The sequence below is a fragment of the Protopterus annectens genome, chromosome 7.part0 (genome assembly GCF_019279795.1).
Source record: "Protopterus annectens isolate FY-2018-M chromosome 7.part0, PAN1.0, whole genome shotgun sequence".
NCBI lineage: Eukaryota > Metazoa > Chordata > Ceratodontiformes > Protopteridae > Protopterus > Protopterus annectens.
The window spans coordinates 1,662,837,322-1,662,858,750 of NC_056739.1; the positions used below are offsets into that span (position 1 = coordinate 1,662,837,322).

The 21,429-nt window shown below is 38.4% G+C and overlaps 1 protein-coding gene across 1 annotated transcript in view; it reads right to left on the reverse strand.

The window, feature by feature from the left end:
* CACNA2D2 (calcium voltage-gated channel auxiliary subunit alpha2delta 2) overlaps positions 1–21,429 on the reverse strand; it is a 5,241,953-nt gene that overhangs the window by 710,498 nt on the left and 4,510,026 nt on the right. The window lies entirely within an intron of this gene.

Consider the following 21,429-nt stretch of genomic DNA (forward strand, 5'->3'; position numbering starts at 1 on the left):
TCCTCCCAAATATGGAATAGTAGCTTGCAAAATGTGGATCATTTCGGCAAGTGTGGAACGTTTGTTACCAGCTTTAAGAAGAAACACAGTACAATTAAAATGTGTTGCTTTATAACTATGTTGTATTAAGAGAAGTATGTAATTAAATAGCATTTAGCTCAGATTGTTGCTTATAAATGTTGACACTGAATGTATTTCCAACCCTTATCAGTCTGAAAAATTAAATTTTTGTTAAGCAAAGTGAAGTACAGTTTCTTAGAATGACTTGCACTTGAGGGGTATGTATTTTCTTCACAGAATTTTTGGAGCAGAGTAAGAAAGTTTTAGGGCAGTATTCTTACATCTAAACTGATGAGGATTGACATTCAATGCAGAAATGAGACTAGTGATAGCTCTACATACTCTATTTTCTATGACCCATAATGATTCTTAGAAATGATCAGAACAAAACATTCATCTGTGTACACTAAATATCATTGTTTCACCCTTATTTCTGAACTGCTTACTTCAACTCTTTCCACAAGGCATCTGCAGAAGGTCATAGGTCACTTCCTTATCTCCATGGATCATATAAAGCAGTATGGTGCACTGTGCTGGAAGATATGGAGCTCTAAATGTGTGGAAATGTGACCACTAACATGCTTCTGCTCTACACAAATTCAGCAGAATACCAAACACAGTTACATCATGAAGAAAAACAGAAAAAGAAATGTTAGGCAATCATTCATTTTACAAGGCAATAACCACTATTCACTGTGACATACAAAATAGGACTGTTCACATATCAGGCAGTAACAGTATTAATATAGTGTATGATGGTATTTTTTTATGATTTACCTCACTAGCGGCAAAACAAAAAGTGAGGTAAACGTGTTCAGCATTACTAAGCATCACTACACTATTTTTTATAAAGGAGGGTATGACATGTGATTTAAAGTATTACAAAAACATTGCATTTATGTGCCTGACTCCATGGCACAGAAGGCTGAAGACCAGACTTTGACCCAGACAATCAGGGTTCAATCAACAATCCCAGTACTGTAGCACAGTCAGATGTTCCCCATAAACAAAACCAAATGAATAAGTAAATTAATTGAATAAAAAGAATAAATGTCAGTAAAGAAAGAATTGACCTATACCCATTAATAAATAGAATCACATGAATAACCATGTTGTTTGCAGGAAAGAATGGATTAATCATGACATAAGCAAAGGTTTAGAACTAAGACAACTATGTCACTCTTCCAGGAGGTATTTGTAAAGAAACATATAATATTCTATGAATGAGACAGATACCACGTATTCAAATGCACAGTGAAATAATTCACAGTTGGAGAATGAAGATAAACTTGCATTTTAAGGTGGGAGGTTAATAAAGTTATTGCAGGATTTAACAAAAACTTATCACAGTGAAGATATGTGAAGGCTGCCAGCCTAGCTAGATAGAATTTTGTAGATAATTTTCTGTCATTGTAAGTATGAATATAATCCACAGGCTTGTCCTGTTAAATGTAAGATAACTCTGTTAAATGTTAAACTTAAAAAATGTAACCACAGTGGCACTCTGCTGAAAGAAAGCTGATACGTCAAGCATTGCATGACTGCTTGATCTTAAAACTCGGAGACATAATGTCTGGACTGAGGAATTCCTTCTATTGTTTTGAGACCAGAGTTCATTGCTAGATTTTACATATATAATACCTTTTATTGTTGTAGTTTCCTGGCCAGGTGCAAGATCAAAGAAGTGCTAAAATTCTGAGTTTCTGTTAGCCTGGGAACCAGAGAAGAATGATGTAATCTAAAATGAGTCAGCAGTGATGTATTATTTTTAAGACTTTCTCAGAGAGAGAGAGAATCAGAGCATTTTGCATTTGTCTTCAGAACTGACCAGTCCCCAGCACTTGCGTTGCTCTGTCTGTAAGTAAGTAGGATCTTAGACTTTAGTGTTTCTCTTAAGAAATAGAAAATAGTAAGTTTAGACAAGCTGTTTTCTATATTTATGTCAGACAATTCTACAGTATTATTTTAAGCATGTTCCTGTGATTTCCGAACTCTTGACTAGCACTGTGTTGAATTGAAAAGATTTGTCTTGTGTATTTACTATTTATTATTAAATATTTTTAAACCTTTCAACTGTGGCTGCTTTGTGTAGAGATAATTTAAGCTCTACAGTACATTACATGTATATAGTGATACTGTACAAACCCACTCCAAATAAGCCTTGCTGTTCATCACACTTACTAATTGGATAATAATTTTGCACAGTAATAATTGGACACCCTTTGGTAAGGGCCTTTTTAGTAGCTGATAAGAGTAGTTGGTTGCAGTGATTACTACCTTATAGCCTGGCAGGAGGGGGCATAGCTGGAGAACATGTGCCAGCCTTCCCCAGGAGTGTCTGTGTGTTTGTATATAAACCAAATCTCAAAGTGTGTGTGTCAGCTACTTGGGCAGAAACACAAAGCATTGGTTGTACAGAGAGGGCACTGGAGGTTTTGGCTTGACTATTCAGCTGAGATCTGTACCCTATAGCTGTGCCAGTGGGGAGGCTTATTGGGGGTCTGGTGAGAAGGGAGAAATCAGCTCCAAACTGACTGATCTTTGTGTGCTCTAAAGGGAAATTGTACTTTACTGTATGTGTATTTGTTATGCTTCCCAATGTGGACGTCCTTCACTGGTGTTAGTGGTGAGGATTGAGGCTCCTTTATTACTGGTAAATACAAGAGACCAGCATCAACAGTCTAAGTACCTTTATTATAATAATATTCGATTCAGGACATAAAAATGACCTAAGGCAACAATTCTATTTCAAACCTGTTTCGGCTTGACAGCCTTCTTCAGTGAAAATAACATATAATATAAAGATCAAGCTCATAATTATTTATATGCTATCTCAACCAATGGCAAGCAATGGTATGGTCCAACCCTCTGGTTAATGCTAGTTTGTACTTTAAATAACTCTTTTGGAGTACATAGCATATATAACACAAGGCAAAAAGTATGAGAAGTGAAAAGTAACAAGAAATGTATACATATATAATATAGTAATAGTAATGCTGCACAAATATTAAGTACATAACAAATAAGCAGCAACAATGTAAATAAATGAATTCTATAGTTTAAACATCAGGTAATCCCTATTAGGGTGCATAGCATATATGACAAGGCAACAAATACATATAGAAAAGCAAAAAGTCTATAGTATAGTATAATAATAAAAAAATAATGACAATAGTGGGCAAAGGTTATATTCATAACCAGTCGGTGGCCAAAGTGTATATTACATATTTTATAATATTCGTGATCAATAGCTAAACATATTATTCCAATGGACATGTAAAAATAATTCCCAATATAGAGTATCATATATACATCCAAAAGTACATTATTACAATTGGTTGAGGTAGCATATAAATAATAGGATGCCTAACCATATACACTTTTAAACAGACACACTTAAAAGTTCTTGTAACTGCTTTTTGAAAAATTACTATTGTTCATCTCCTAATTTGAGGAGGACAATACTTGAAAACCCTGAGGGATTAGTGTTTATCTCTCCAATGATCAAGATTAGCCTTAAAGACAGCCAAGGCAGTACTGTGTTAGATTTGCAAAGGTAATGTATTCCACAGGCTGTGAGTACATTGAATTAGAAACCTATCCCTCCAAAGTGTTTGCTTATATAGCAGTATGGATTTAGATCTCTAATGTAGGTGTTTGTAGACACACTGGTTTTGCAAAAAACAGCTACACCTAGAAGATGATAGGCTAGTGAGTACAGGGAGAGTTATGCTAATCTACTGGAATAATTGAAGGATTTAAGGCCTTTTAATTTTCATGGTCAGAAATCTGTACAGTATTTCCAGTTGAGTGAAATGCTTGAACTTATATATATATTAAACGGGGCACAGAATATGATTATAGGTTTGATAAGGGAAGAGCACAATGGTATGATGACTTTATGGGATCTTGAAGATATTCCTTTGGAAATTAATTAGGCCTAATAGAATGGTTTATTAACAATGGTGGAAACATGGTGATCAAATGATGGATTGCCCACATAAGTAATCAGGTTTCTTATTATCATGACTGTCTGAAGAGGAATACCATTTATAACATGTGAGGAGGGAAGCACTTTTTGCCAATGCTACTACTCTACACTTTTTTCATTTAGCTAAAAATCATTTTCAGTGCAACAGGTGTGTGCATTTTCCAGATTTTGCTGGAAGTGCTTAATATCAGTGGATGTGTAATTAACAGTGCCCATCCTGCAATCAACAGCAAACTTGGTGAACCATACTTGTTTGATGTTGGCTTGGATATCTGTCAAATGAATGTAGAAAAGGAGAAAGCCCAGCACTGTACCCTGTGGTAATCATTGAGTTCAATCCAGTCTGTATAAATCAAACACAAAGTCTCCTGAGAAGCCATCAAGAAGGTTGTAACTGACCAGCAGATGTTTCTATTCCCTGGTCCCAAACTACTTATCAATATCTTTTTATTAAGGTCCTAAGGGTAGCAGATTTCCCAGTCTACCAGCTCTGAAGTAGAATGTTTTGCTCCTCATGACTGTCCTTGGAAAAGACACATTTATAAAGGCATAAATGTTCCTAGTTTCTAATAAGCAATGTCTAAGTATAACCAACCCCAAAGATATCTACCAAATTAGCAGTATTAAAACATCCATTGATAAGTATCAGGTCACATCTGACTAGCATACCTCATAATTGTCCATATTTCTGCAGAATGTCCAGACTTGTGCCTCCTATTTTTGGCCTGCTCCTAATAAAATGTATGGCTTTCTGACAAATTATTGAGGATTTAATTCCCTAACTAATGGCAGACATTTGAATTTCCGACTTCATACCCGCTAGAAAATGTATGCTAAAACAAAACCTGTTACTCTAGCAACTATTTAAGTTTAGAAGAATGATATTTAAAAAACTGTATCTATGTTTTGGCCTTTTCCACCACTGTGTCTGGCTTTGTCCAGATTTACTGTGTTTAAAGGATGAGAGGTACACAGACTAGCCAGTAGGTAATGGAAAATACAGATAGCAGCTGCAACCTTTTCTCATTAATAAAAGTATTTAACTTTACCTGTGCAGTACTCAAAACTGCATCTCGCACAAAGGAAACGAGACACTTGTGTCTACGAGATACAGTGTTATATGTCTTAAATAAATAAGCAGCACCTCTAGTTGACAACTGATAGTGAAAATCAAACTTAAGGTAGATACCAGTAGTGATTATTGGATACCTTATCCTGCCGTCACTGTATATGATTCTGTTGTTTAGTGCATTTAGGTAACCAGGATTGCTTGCACCAAAATGCACTACTTTGGATTTCTTAGTACTGAATCCTATAACGTTAGTTGATGACCAGTAGTAAAGTGCACCCATAAATTCTTGCATCTTTTTTTTCTCAACTAAGTTTGTCACTAAAGATAACCTTCATGTCATCAGGTAATGTCACATATGTTGCTTAGAAAGGGAAAATCTGACATGGATATTGCAACTAGGTTAGGTCCCAAGATAGACCCCTAAGGAACCCTAACCTTATCAGCCTTAACCATAGAGATACCATCACTAATTTTTAATATTGTCTTTTCTGTCTCAGAATCCTATGCCCATAGCCAGTCTTTACCAATACCTGAATAGTTTTACGAACATTTCACAGCCATTTAATATAGTAAAGAGATACTGCTCACCAGTCCATCTCTACAATTCTAATATAAACCTTATGATAGCCATATGCAATTGTCTCTGAACCTGCTTAACACTTCACAGCTTCAATACAATATTGGCATTTTCTGCCCCACTGAGTTTCCTCCCTCACTTCCATTTGTTTGAATTTCTAACCATTAATCACAAGGTATTTTATCTATCTGACAAGCTACTGTCAAATGCACAAAGTTCAACATCTACCAAATGCAGTATCTTCCATACTATAATAGTTTCCTTTATTTCATATGAATGTAATCTAATTAACCAATGTATGTGCAATTGTTAAAGTATATTACTTAATGTCTGTTCATGCTTGAAATACATTGATGCTTTTCTTCCTGTAGCTCCTCTGAAAAGTTTTTTTTACTGAATCCAGTCAGATAAGCCCAGTAAGGAAATATAAAATAATAACAACAATAGTAATAAATAAATGAGTAATTAAGTAAACAATCACTGTTCACCATGAAAAAGTAACATACAAAGCCCTCATCTTATCAAGGTCTAAGTTTACGCAAAGCCCTATTTTTACTATCTTTCTAAAGAATACTTCAGTTTGTAGATGAACTGCTTTACAATCTGAGGGTCATTCATAAAGAAAGAAATGGGAGAAAATAAATAAGTTACTTCCAAAGTATAATATCAGTCAGATTCAAATGAAGTGATGAACTAAGCAATGAGGCGACTATCCTGAGCTTAACATAGTTGCAGTGTGAAAACAGAATTATTCAAAAATATTAAAAGCATCCTGAAATGCCCGCATGTTGAATCCTGGTCAGTTCTTTGTCCAACCATTGTTTAAAGCCTATTAGATGTCTAGTTTTGTTCTTTTCCAGGTCACTCACCAGATGATAAATGATAAATTGCAAGATTAAACTGAAATGGTATGGTCTTCATCTTCTCTGCAAATATTTATTTTCTGTGAAAGAATGTTCATGCCGAGAAAACAGGACAGATACATTTATCAGAATGGCTCTATCATTCCTTACAAGCTCCTGCAGTCTGAATAGCTAAAATGCAGTAACCTTATCTAGAAGTCAGACACAGAAAAATGTGAAAAGAGGCCAAGGTTAATTAAATGTTTTATTCTACTTTGTCATATTTTGCCTTTTTGAAAAATGTATGAATTGTATCCCCTGCTGTGAAAACAGAATCTAACTAGAGAAAACAAGAAGTTTGAAAGTGGGTTAACAAAACAAAAGCTGTAAAACATGAAACTGCTATGCAAAATGCTACATGCTGATTAGTTTTTGCTACTCTTAATATGTTTTACTAGAAATAACATGAATACTAAATCAGGAAAGATTTTTAAAAAAATTATTTTAGGAGAGAGTGAGGCTGAAAAGCTACGGATGTAGCATGTTGCCTTACTCCTAATGTTGTTTGGCATCTAGCAGGGACTCAAATGGTTAAGCATTCTGTTATCTGCAGTAGACCAGGCTTTATCCCTTATGTATTCAGAGAGTTTGGCTCATTTTAGTTAACTAATTAAGTAATTTGCCTAATAATTGCTGTTAAATATGCCTTGCTAACCTTGCACATTTAAGAATGTTAAGTGTTTAAACAGAATGCAGTCAAGCCTGTCTCACTCGATTAGTGGTGCAACTTTACTGAGTGTTATTTTTCACAGTAAGCAAAGACAGCTGAGGACTCCAGCAATGTTATTTCTCAGTGTCTTGTTCCTGTGATGCCAAAAAGCTTGTTTTCAAAATCTCTGGACAGAAGTTATCTTAAAAGCAGGGGCTTAAAATACTACTGTGTAATTTTCGACTTATTTTCAGTGTTCCCCAAGACTCTGTATAGCACAATGAATATAATAATATCAAAATCTTACATCTACCTCTGAATTCTATTAACTCCAGGATGGACAGTGTGTGACCCTGAAGATATATATTTCTATACATGTTTTGCATAAGCTTTTTACAGTTGCCAAACTGCAGTTTGTTAGTGGTTGTTTACATCTTAACATTAGAAGTCTTGTTTAAGTGAAAAAGCTGTAGTCTTTCAGCACAATTACAGCAGTCACTGTCCTTTCACTTGCTTTCCACAGCCACAGGTAGTAGTTATTAATTTATTTAACCAGGAAGATAGAGTGGTCCAGGTCATCCTTTCTAGCCCTTTGTATTTATTCAAGTACAGAGGATTGATTAATACATTTTTATTATGATCATTTTCTCAGGGTATTTGGAAGAATTACAGCAATGAACTTTACATCATTTTCTCCCCAAAAGTACTAAGTAATTTTTATAATCTTCCTTATTTAGGCAATTGTAGGGCTATATGGATTTCTGAATCCATGTGGGAATTTCTGAGTTGCCAAGGGGAATGTTGGTTTCCAAGTGAGAATCACCAATAGCTTTACAACGAAGCCAGACATAACTAGGTACTGTATCTATAAACACCTAGAAAGGAAAAAGTCACAAAACAGTAAATTCACTGCAATGCAGAACAAATGTATTTTACAAGACATCCGGAAAGTAATACAAGTAGGCAAAAAATAAATACAGTAAATACTCCCCTAGGGATCTTGTGGATGTGATCTTGATGTCAGCCATGGCAAAAAGAGGTTAGTTGACCAGTCCTCTTAGCTTGTTATAAAATGTGAATACATATGTATACACATAAATCTGTAGAAGGGATCTGCATCTCTAGATACAGAGGCATAGTTAGGACAGGGTGGCTATTCCAGGGTACAATGCTGTTAGTGGGCATGATGAAGAGATGACAATGGTGTAGTAGTACTGTACTGTATTTGTGGTCATAGCCATGTGGCATTGCTTTTTTTTTTAAACTACTCTGCCTGCTAACAATCAGCCCCTCACTCTCTGTGTGCTCATTCTTTCCACACTGGGCACGAGCTGTCACAAGCACATCCATTTCTCCAAGAAGCAAGAGCCTGTCATGGGCCCATCATCCAGACATAGAGCAGGTTCCTCTCTAGCCCCAGGCACTGGGCTCAAGCTATCACAGGCACATCCATTCCTCCAAGAAGCAAGAGCCAGTCATGGGCCCATCATCTAGACAGAGAGCAGGTTCCTCTCTAGCCCCAGGCACTGGGCTCAAGCTGTCACAGGCACATCCATTCCTCCAAGAAGCAAGAGCCAGTCATGGGCCCATCATCCAGACAGAGAGCAGGTTCCTCTTTAGCCCCAGGGGTTTCTAACCCCTCAGCAGCGTCAAAGGAACACTCAGTAATGCCTTACTATTGGGGAGAGGCTCATGATCTTCCCCATGTGACTGTCCCTGGTCTATGGGGCTGCATCATGGCACAAGTCCCAATGGCTCAGACTCAGTAGGCTATGTAATTCAGAGCCTCCAATGGTCTTTGCTCAAATGGTGAGTCAAGCCACCTAGCTCCCACCAAGATGAGTGAGGCATGTGCAACTCACTTCAATACCCTTGCCTCGCTCACTCCAGCTCCCTTGCCTACTAGTTGAACATAAGTCATCTGGGTTGCAGTGAGAGCTTTATTCATCTGTGCCATGGGAGGGGGTGGCTGTGTGGTCATTTTACTGTAGCAAGCCTATTTTTAGATTTATAGCAAGTAGTTTGCTATAGTTTCAGAGTAGGAGAGCTTTTTTGGCCTTCAACTTAGAGGTGAAGGGTCATCAGCGAGGGTAATTGCACAGGATGTGAAAAACCTTAGCTACCTTTCTCTTTACAGCTATTATGTTTGGAGCATTATTTTCATGAAGGATTCATTCTCTGCAAACTGTTTTAAAGAAAGAATCAGACTGACTGCAATTCAAAATGTAACCACCATGGTGGTCCAGCTAAGAATCGGTACAGAATTCCCACTAGAATTCTGTTGGCCAAAACTACACTCCTCGAATAGCAGAAGAAAAGGTGTGAACTGAGGGAAAAATATTCTAGGTCTGTGTCTGGTAGTACACTGTAGCAGTAAGTGCCAGAGTTCAGTTTCTTGTGTGAATCACAGTTTATTATTCAAAATGATGGGTCTTGTAAGATGGGAGTCTTACACCAGTATGTAACTGAACAGTTAAAAGAGGAGAACGGATCTCACCCATGCATTGAAGTCAGAGATGGTACTCACCAGTGAACATTTTTGACTGATAGATGGCCCATTTAGCCTGACCTGGCTCAGGTTTAAAAATGTGTCTATATCTGCAATGTGGGTTCACAACCCACAAGGTGCAGAGTGGGGCTGGAGACGGCAGTACCATTCAGTTGGCAGGAATCAGCAGGATGGGTTAAGGTAGACTAGAACCTGCCAGCAGAAATGTAATTTGGAACATGAAATGTACTTTCATTGTTATTGAAGGAGCTGGAACTTGTGCACAAGCTGGGAAATTATCTGACAGATTTAGCTAGCTTTGCCTCTAAAACATAACATTGATTCAGGAGCCAAACCTTGTGAAAGAGGGCAGTCTCCCTTCTTCGTTGAGCTGATGCTCCAGAGATGTGTGTGGATTTTTACAAGTTCTAAGCTGTGTGAAGTAGGGTTGGACCATGTGCCATTTGATGAGAAGGTCATCTCAATGTGACTACAAGCTGAAAGAATGAAAATAGTCTTGTTTTTAGACCATATGCACCCAGCACCTATACAGAGTGTTGGGCCATTTTAGAGACCATGGGTAAAGTATTTGATAAGGTACCAGCTACCAACTTTTAGTTCTATATGAAGATATTAACACTAACTTGGAAATGAATGGAGGTACTAAAGTGGAAGTCATTTGGAGAATCAGCTTGCCATAAGTGGTAAATTGTTTCTGGACTTCTGCTCTAGTCATCGGTTCTTAGGTTCATAGGAGGTCACTAGGCTAGTGGTCCTAGAGCCCTTACAAGCCTAGCCATGTTAATCCCACTTTGCCGCAATTGTCCCTGGTGAGATGGACATAATTTGCAGAGCGAGTCTATGATTAACGCCAACTACCTCTTTCCGTGAGGGGCATGGGTGCCACCCCCTGGGGTGAATTTGCAGTCTTCAATCCATTCATCCAGCTTGTGCTTGAATAGAGTCAGTGAGGAGCTCTGCTTCATGTGAATTGGAAGCTTATTCCAGCCTTTGGGAGATATATCTGTCTCACCAGCATGTTCTGTTAATGTCACAAGCTAGGCTAAGATCTCTAGACCAAGTGACTCTTGTACCATTTGACTTGCGGATGTGCAGCATATCCATCGTCGGAGGATCAGAGACTGCCCTGTGGGCCAGGTACAAGTCGCCTCTCAGCAGGCTATATGACACAGAGCACAGTGACAGGACTTTCAGCCTATTCACGTAAGCCATGGTTTGGAGGCCCTGTATTTTCTTGGTGAGAAACCTCAGTGGTCTCCCCAGCTGCTGCAGGTGTCTGATGAGGTACATGAAGAAGGGAGCATTGTACCCTATTGATGGTCTGATTAGCATCGAGTACAGTGAAGTTATAACATTCTTAGATCTGGATGCAATGCCCTTAAATATGAAGTGCACAGCATAGAAGGCTTTCCTTACCACTGTGGAAACTTGGTGGTCAAAGTTCAGATTGTTATCTACCTGTTCCTAGATCTCACACCACTGGATTTGAACTTAGGGGGGTGCTGTCAATATTGTAATTAGCAAGGAATTCCACTTTGCCAAAGGGGGTAATAATACACTTCTTTGCATTTAGTGGCTTTTGCACCAGTCATTTGTCTGTGTTAGCCATTCCTGTAATATGTTAACATCACTGGTGGAATCAATGATTGCACCCAATTTTCAATCATCAGCAAACTTGGTGAGCCAAAGGCCATCTACTTTAGCTTATTTATTTATTTATTTTACATTTGTTGACCAGGATAGTCTGACTGGATACATGTCCATTTTCAGCAGAGGCCCGGGGAGAAAGGCTCTAAGATAATAATACACATTGAACATTTAGTAAATGCTAGTTTCAAGCAGATTACAGTCATAAGCAATACCAGCATTTAGCACATAATAACACTTTACAAAACATAACATTATTGTCAAAGTTAAACATACATAACTGAGCAGCAGTTATACAATTGATCCTTTCTGAAATGGAGTGGTAGAAAAAAGTTAGAAGTAGTTGAAGGTAAAGCACCTAAGAAATAGAGAGGTCACTAGTCGGGTTAGTGCAAGGACATAACCAATGAGTTTTGAAGCATTTCTTGAGTTTGATTTTGAATTGAGTTAGTGAGGGTTCTAGGGTCAAGTCAGCTGGGAGTCTGTTCCATATTTTTCAAACAGAGTTGGCAAACAGAGTGTCCCCAGCTGAGTAGTTGGATTTGTATGTTTGAACTAGGAGTCTAGTGGATGATCGCAGTGGCTGGGTGCTGGTGTAGGGGCTGATAATATTTTTTAGTACAGGTGTATTTTCTGGTTGATAAAAGACTTTATGTGCCACTATTAGCTGGTTGAACTGCAGTAGGCTTGGCATTTCAAGCCATCCTAGGCGATTTAGGTTGTGACAGTGGTGTGTCCGGTAAGCCGTGCCAGTAGCAAATCTGGCAATGTGGTTACAGCAGGATGATAATTTGTTAAGATCTGTTTTGTTTAAGTTGGAGAATAGAGGTGATGCATAGAGAAGAGTTGATAGCAGATGGGAATGGGCAATTGCAGTTCTAGCAAGTGGGGTAAGGAAAGGTTTGATTCTGTAAAGAGAGCCATGTTTTTTATTAATGGTTTTGATAGTTTGATTGATATGAGCATCAAACTTCAGGTTGTTATCAACTATGACACGCAGTAGTTTAGTTTGGGCTTCTGGGGAGATATTGCCATTGTTAGCAGTTATGTTGAAGGCTGGCAGGGGGTCCTGCATGTGGGGGAGAAGAGGAGCAACTTAGTTTTGTTGGGGTTTATGATTAGATGTTGATTGGAGAGCCATGTTTCCACTGCATTGAAGGTAATTTGGGTTAATGGGAATAAAGTAGCTGGTGAGGTGTCAGAACAAATCAAGGTGGAGTCATCCGCATATTGAATGCAGGTAGCATCTGGGATGACTGAATGAAGGTCATTGATAAAGATGGAGAAAAGAAGGGGTCCTAGTATCGAGCCCTGGTGGACTCCTAATGTGATGGGTAGGCAAGATGATAGTGCCATAGGACTGCCTGTTGCCTGCCCTGCAGGTATGATTGAAACCACTGGAGTGCATGGTTGTTTAAGAAGGCCTTCAAGGTATTTATAAGCATTTTAGCATTTTATGGTCAACCATGTCAAAAGCCTTGGATAGATCTAGAAAGAGTGCTGAGGATAGTTTGTTATTATTGCGGTTGTGGTTAATGACGTTAGAAAAAGAGAGGAGGGCAGAAGTAGTACTGTGGTGTGGCTTAAAGCCATGCTGAAAGTTGAACAACTGCTTGTTCTGTGTGAGGTAGTGCAAGAGCTGTATGTGCACACACTTCTCCATAATTTTAGCTAGAGGTCACAGAATAGCTATGGGTCTAAAGTTTGACAGTTCAGTGGAACTACCTCCTTTATGGAGAGGTATGACATGGGAGATTTTCCATATAGTGGGTACAGTAGCTTCAGATATAGCTCTGTTGATCAAGATAGAGATGGGGTAGGCTATAGTTTCAGCAGCCTTTTGCTGGCAGGAGGTTGGCAGCCAGAGTGGTGGGTCTTAGTTTCTTAAGTAGGGCATGAATAAGTTGAGTAGGAACAGGTTGGAAGGTAAAGTATGTTTGGGTACTGGGTGTGGCTACATTAGAATTAGAGCCATTGGGAGAGCGCTGGCTGGCTAGAGACTGGATAGTCTCTGTGAAGAAGCTGTTGAAATTATTAGCAATGTCTACTGGTGATTTTTGTTGGGAAGCTGAGGGGGTGGAGTAGCAGTTTGGCCTGGGTGGAGTAGTTTGTTTATTCCTGCCCAGAACTTTTGAGGTTTGTTTTGGTGTTTTTGCAGTAGATGGTAGTAGTGGTTCTTTTTGTCTAAGGTTATGGATTTTTTGGTGTCATTCCTTAGCTGTCTGAATCTTAGTTGATCAAGTGGGGCTTTTATTTTTCAGTAGGTGGCCCATGCTTTGTTTGAGTGAAATTTTGGTTTTGGTATCTTTAGAAAGCCAAAGTTCAATATTAACTTTGGTAATAACAGAGCGGCTGCGAGCATGGGAGTTAAGAATAGCAAGAAATTTGGTGTTAAAGTAGGCTACTGCTTCATCTAGGGGGAGACTTTTTAGTACTGACCAGTTGCATGCCTTAAGTTCATTTTGAAACTTGGTGAGAATAAAATTCTTGTTGTTTCTTATTATGTTCTATACGTGGGTTGGTAGGAGCGGTCTACTTTGAGCTTGATTACATAGGTGAGACATTGGTCACTTAGGTCATCAGGCAAGGTGCCTGATTTATAAGACTGAATATGGGAGTGACGAGTATCCAGTCTAGGGTATTTTCCTTGTTATTGGGTTTTCCTGTCCCGGTGGGCGAGGTTATGATTTGAGTAAATCCATAGAGGTTTATGTTGGTTGTGGGGGTTTCACAAGAGCAAGTGTTCCAGTCAATGTTGAAATCCCCAAGAACAATTGTTTCTTGGGGGATGTTATTGGATAACCAATATAAGAAGTCTTCTAAGGTTTCTGTGTTCCTCCTTGGGGGAATGTAGACACAAACAATGTTTACATTTTTGCTTTTGTTAATTTGTAGTTTTGAGATAAGAATGTCAGCATTATTGAACTGGGGTGGTTGTTGGGTGTCTATGCTGACAGATAGGGTAGACTTGTAAAGTATGGCTACCCCACCACCCTTTCTGGTGGTACGGTCCAGTCGAAACATACTATACCCTGGTGGCAGAATCTCATGGTCTTTGGTGGCAGGCTTCAGCCACATTTCTGTTAGGCATAATACATCTAGGGAATGAACAGCTAAGAGGGCATGCAGGTGCTGAGTTTTGATATTTATGCTCCTAATGTTTAGATGGCAGGCCAGCAGTGAGCTAGGAGGTCTATTTGTTGGAGCTATGGTGGTAGGGGATATAGTAGGGGGATTAGGGCCAAGAGGTGGGGATGGACCAGGGTTTGGGTGGATGTTGCCATCCTTTGTAAGGTTGTAGTGTATCCTGAGTATAAGTTTTAAGATTTTATACTTCTGATAAATAGATTCCAAACAGTAAAGAGCCCAGCACAGATCCTTGTAGTACGCCACTGTTGACGGGTCTACTGGTGGAGTCACCAACTTTGACAGTATGTGGTCTGTCAGTGAGCCAACCGGCAACCCATCTAGTGATGTAAAAGTTAATCCCCAGCTGGGAGAGTTTCTCAATGATACCTGAGTGGAAGATTGTGTCTAAAGCCTTGGCTAGGTTAAGATAGGCAGTATGCACTGTCTTACCTTAATCCAGGGCTTTGGTGACTCTCAAAAAAAGTCTACTAGGTTTAATAAGGATGATCTACCCTTAACAAAGCCAAACTGGGTTGGGCCTAGAGTTTGAAGGTCACCTATGTCCTTGTTGATAAGATCCAAGATGATTCTTTCCATGGCTTTGCGGATGAGGCTGGTTAGATTTAAGGGTCTTTAGCACCCAGGGTTGGTTGACCCCCCCCCCTTTGAGCAAGGGGATTACTGTTGCTGTTCTCCACTATGCTGGAAGAAAGACAGTTTTCACGCTATGGTTGAAGAGAACACCAAGTGGGTCTACCAGGTCTGGATTTAGATTACTTAATAAGCAACCTGGGAAGTTATGTATTCTCATTGAGGTTGTGTTTTTGGACTTGGAGAGCACATATATGACCTGATCTCTAGAGATACTAAAACCAAACCACATAAGCCCCCACAGGGAGCTAGGAATTCTCCTCAAGCAATAAAACACAGAGCACTACTGTAGCTGCCAAGTTTCTTTATTCATTTCATCCTGGTACCTCGGCCTCATAGGCCTTCAATGGAATAACTTGATACAATCCCAGCAGCCTTTTTATATTCCATCATCACATCAATTCATCCTTCATTTAATTAGATAATTATCTTCAATAATTATGAAGCTTAGAGCTTAAAGATGTACCCTCAATATATCATACACTATAAATACATTAATAAATGAACTGAAACACAGAGTGACTGAAATCTCCAAATGACATTTTTTTAAACCTCACTTCTTCTACTACACACATTATTTTAACATATTTCCACATTTCCTTGTCATCATATATCATTATTAACATTATATTCAACTTAATGTTACAAAAAACACAAAGGAGAACATTTCAACCCTCCCCTGAAACTCTATTATAAATAAACTCATTTATAATATAATTACTACTAACTTCTCATTCAATATTTTTCATATGAAATTTTGCACCATTTTAAATTATTGCACATTTATTTATATTAATCTTACATCTCAAATAAAATTGATTAATTAATGCATCCAAAATTATTCGCTACTTACCTAGCCATCAGATCCAAACTATACTAAAGGCTGCTGGGATTGTATCAAGTTATTCCATTGAAGACCTATGAGGCCGAGGTACCAGGATGAAGTGAATAAAGAAAATTGGCAGCTACAGCAGTGCTCAGTGTTTTTTTCTCTAGAAATACTAGGCAGAGGACTGATGTCAGACATGCTTTGGGGTATGGCTGGTGGGGACAGGGTGGTGAAGTTTGCACCAAATCTGTCAGCTAGCAGGTTGGCAATTTCCTCTAGTATAGTATGAGTGGTACCATCTGCTTCCAATTCAGCAAACAGCTGGGCATTACCTTTTAGACATTTGACAGTTAAATAATGCGTTATAATTATCCTGAGGTAGGGATGTTATTTTAGCTTCATAATTAGCTTTAGAAGAATTTACAAGAGTTCTAATTTGCTTGTTCAAGCTGTGGAGGGAATTCTTCCTCTGTTGAGTCAGTTCCCTCTTGTTCTTAGACATCAGTTTCTTCTTTTTGTTACATAACCTTTTTATACTTGAGGTCCATCAGGGTGGCTTGTTTTTTCAGGACAACCTGTTTTTAATCTGGTCAGGTACAACCGAGTCTACAAAGTTGCTTAAGTGTTTATACAGGAGATTTTTGTACACCACTGTATAGGAGTCGTTGTCTGTGACTGTGGGATGTATAAAACGTTTTATACCATCACTAAGTAGGCTGTAGTTTGTGTTGGAAAAGTTTTTTAGTTTTGTTGTTCCTGTAGTGGTGACAGATTCAATAGTTACTTCAAACGAGACTGATTTTGGTCCAGCCTTACCACAGGTTTATAGGTTCATAAGTTTACTAGGCTAATAACCTCTACCAAGTTCAGATACCCTTGATAAGTGTAAGCAGGGGCTTGGAAGATGAACCATTTACAAGCAGGAGAGGGAATCACACAGGGGGGAGTGCAGTGACCTCCTATATTGATGAGTACTAAGTCTAGGACATTTGAGACCCTTGTGGTGGTGCAGACAATCTGTGCCAGAGCGTCTGTATTGTTCAAGTCTAGGAACCTCTGGGCAAACATGTTCATGCTCATGTATGTCACCCATTTGATGTAAGGATAGTTGGTCCCCCATGATTAAGGTGTTGGGCTGTATGATGAGTGACTCCAGTAAGTGGTGTGTTTATTTTGGTTCATGGTGGGGGACCTATTGCTAACAATAATGTGGTAGGGTATTTTGCTATAGTTAGTTGGACATGATGTAGTTTGAGACAGTCATACTGTTTATCCAGTCTTGAGGTGTACTTGGCTTTAATGAAGATGGATATACCTCCACCTTTGGTTCTTTCATGCTCATTTTGAGGTCTGAATGTATGGAAGGCATTGTAGCCCTGCATGGCTGGGATGCTCTCCATGGCCATGAACCATGTTTCAGTGACTGCACAGATGTGTGCAGTTTCATGTTTAGACTCCTAGCATTAAGCAGCAGAACCATGAGTTTGTCTTGAGAGGATTTTGTTACAGCTGAAATTTTATTTTGACATTGTCTAAAAAAGGCACTATGGAGGAGTCAAGGGCCTTTGCAAGTATCTGAAAGCCTAGATGAGACAGATGCAGACCATCTCTGGTGAAGCAGAGTGGCCTGTTAACCATGTCTTCCCAGGCTGGCAGATACTGGATCCCCCTGGACTGACACCGCAAGCTAAGCCAATGGTTGAAGTCAATCATTTTTTGTTTCTATTGTGACATCATCCTGGGAAGGTAGAATGCTGCTTAGTGCTAGGGACATACCTGCCTGGGACACAGTCTGAGAATTCAGTCATGTCTCACTTCATATAGTCTGAAGTCATTAACCCCAACATGGACTGTGACAGAGTCATAATGGTACTTGTTGAGTGAGTTGAGTGCATGTGTGATTTGATGGATCTTGGCACCTGACAGGCAGCTGAACGACACTCTCCTTGTCCAGCCTGGTGAGGAGGACATCTGTGTGTCTCACTGTGGAGTCAGCTATGACTAAGACAATAGCTTTTGAGGTGTTTTATTATGTGTAATGGTTTCTATTTGCATAGGAGTGTGTGCAAGTGGTTTACATTTGGGAGGTCTCCGATCTTTTGGTAGGCTTCCAGTGAGTACCCACTCAGTGAGTAAAACTTAGTGGCATTTGAGACTCAACACTAAATAATTTCCAGGGATAAATGATTCCTCCTCTTTATATGGTATTTTAAAACTAAAGGTGTGTAAAGTTTGAAATAAGTGTTGCAATTCTACTTAAAGTTACATTGAATGATTTTGCATGTCATTTTAACCAAAGGTTTGCAGCACATTTTTATTAGTATTTTATGTATACAATATTTAAGGTACTGTGCTTTTAAAATAATTTGTTAGCTAACAGTCTGATACATATATATATATATATATATATATATATATATATATATACTGATATATATATATATATATATATACATATATATATGTTTGTGTATGCGTGTGTACACATATTCTATTATTATTTTCTTAATGGATGAGAAACTTAGTTGTTTTATTTATTTATTCTTCTATTTTTTCACTTTGTTAGGTAGTTGAAATGGTCATTTTACTGGAATTTTGCTTTTTTCTTTGGTTTATTGCTGCTGACTCATTACATTTGTTGTGTTTAATCATTAATCACATGACTGTTTTAATATTATAAATTTCAGCTGTTTTAGACTGTTGTCACTCTGAATAAGCCCTATGGCTGTGACAGGTAAAAGCACTTAGTCTTTTATTTAATTCTGTCAGTAAAGTTTGTGTCTCCGTGCACATGAATTTTTATTTTTATTATTAATTCTTCTAGTGAGTACCTCTGTGTATGTGGGTTTATGCGTTGGGTCCTAATTTTTTGTAAGATGTGAAGTGTGTGTGTGCTGACAACTTGTTTGATGTCCAGTTTGTTGTTATGTGATAGGACTGATTCCAATTCCATAGTGTAATTACATCTCTCACATAGGGTATTTGTTTGTTTTAGGAGTAAGTGGTTGTCAATATACATTTGGGAACTACTACATTGCCTCAGGATGCCCATGTTGATCAGTCTGGCCAGTGAAATGATGGGAAACTGCCCTTCATTATAGCAGGTTTTTACGATATACATTATTTGGGAAGGGAGTGGGCTACTTTGACCAGTTTTTGTGCTGGACGATTGTGTATAACTTACATACTGCTCAAACATATGAATAGTTCTAAGTTTACTTGGTACTGTTACACTTTTGTCCAAAGGACGTTGATCAACTTTGTGGTCCTATCATCAGACATTAGGATTTAAGTCCAGTGCACCGAGGTCAAGAGATGGTAATAAGATATCAGTCAGCTAGGTCAGTCAGCTGAAGCAGTGGTTAAACAACTTTGGAAATACAAATATATAGTGAGAGTGTCCTGTAAATGTAAGGTAATGCCTTCTTCACCTTGTAAATTTATTTGACTTAAGTAGTTGATGATGATTATGCAATGCATAGGACAAACTTAGATCTGGCCAGAATTCAATACTATCATCCACGCAGGTATCACTGACATGTTGTTGAGCACTAAACACCATATATGGGGAGGTGAATAACAAAGTAGTTGTCAGAGAGCACACATGCTGTTAAAATTCCAGGCTCCATCTCGATCACAAGTGGGATTTCTCAAGGTCCAGAAATGGGTTCTCTTCTATTTGGTTCTATGTCTCTGATTTACAAATCAATATCTCAGGTCTCAGGTAAACAAAATTCACTGAGAGAAGTAAATTAGGAATTGTTATTAAAACACTCACTAATGTGACGATTCTCCATAATGAGACGGATTATGCAATCAGCTGTTGCAAGGATGATGTCCTGAAACTAAATACCAAAAATATAATACAGTTCACTTTGCAAAAAGAAATAATTCTTCAATTTAGTACATAGGTGGGTTCATGCTGACTCACCGAAGAGTTTCTGTGAGTGCAAACAGATAGAAAAATCATTCACTGAACTACCTTCAGTGAACATTGGAAAAATTATTATGTTTATTATTTATTTATTTTTTGCAGGGGGAACCCCCCCCCCCAGATATATATATAATTATATATATATATATATATATATATATATATATATATATATATATATATATATTATATATATATATATATATATATATATATATACCAGTTCTGAAGTCATACAACAGTGGATAAAAAGACAAGCTTCACTATCAGTGAAGTTGCTTCACAGGACAGTATTTGTTCTTTTTTGCTTTCAAGGAAGCTACACTCTTTGCCCTAACATACTCCCTATATTTGTAATGCACCTCCTAATAGTCAATGCATATCCAGCCAGCCTTCTGTAATAGTCCCTATCATTTAAGCATCATGTTCCCACTGTTCCTTCTTTATGACACAGCTAAAACTAAGGGCACCTCATCCAGAGCGAGCAAATTTTAACTATTCTCATTTCTTATTCGCATATAATACCTCCCCCTACCCCCATCACCTCACTCCTTTGGTATGTACATTACTAAACTAGAGAGAACCCAGAGTTTTAAGCACAGATATCACAGCAGGTCTCAATTCTCTTCTTTATCCACACTGAGTCATCTGTGTTTGGCCTTTTGGGCCATGAATGTTTCCACACACCTAGACCTGCTATGCTTTCATGGAACTAAAAGTTCCTCAAGCACACATGCAAAGGACCTCTATTCCTATCAACAAATTAATTGGACATTTTTATATGAAATGCTCCTAACCTGGTATATTTCTCACATGTGGAATAAACTACCCAATGCATATTTTATTTATTTTTATTTATTTTTATTTTACATTTGTTTACCAGGGAGGTCCGACTGGACAAAGCTGTCTGTTTTCAGCAGAGTCCCGGGGAGTAAAGCTCCAGAAACAATTGCTAAAAAACTATACATAAAATATGTACATGAGCATTGTGGTTTACACATACAGTTATAAAGTATAGTAGATAATAACATATCAGGAAAAGTAGTACCGTAGCTGTAGTTTGGATTAACTTAGGCAATTGGATGGGCACTCAGAAATTCTGCCTAGGCTTATCTTGTGCGACTCCCCTTGAAGAGTCAGGTAAGTTTTGATGTTAGTTGTCTTGTGCTAAGCTGCTACAATTTAACAAAGTGTCAAGTCTCTGATCCAGGAGAGTAATGTAGACTCCATCCTGTCTGTGCCTGCCGCAAGGAGTTGGTGCAGATAGTCAGTGCTGCCTGCACGTGTTTTGTGGAGCAGTGAATGGCTTTTAACAGTGCCACAGCAAAAATCTTGTGGACATAATTAAACTGTACAGGGTCCAAGGGCATCTGCTACCTACCATTCATTCCCTGTATCTGAGCAGTGAAAGCCATTCCCACATGTTTGGCTTTAAGATGAATACATACAACCTGGGTACAAAATTTCACCAAGTATGCC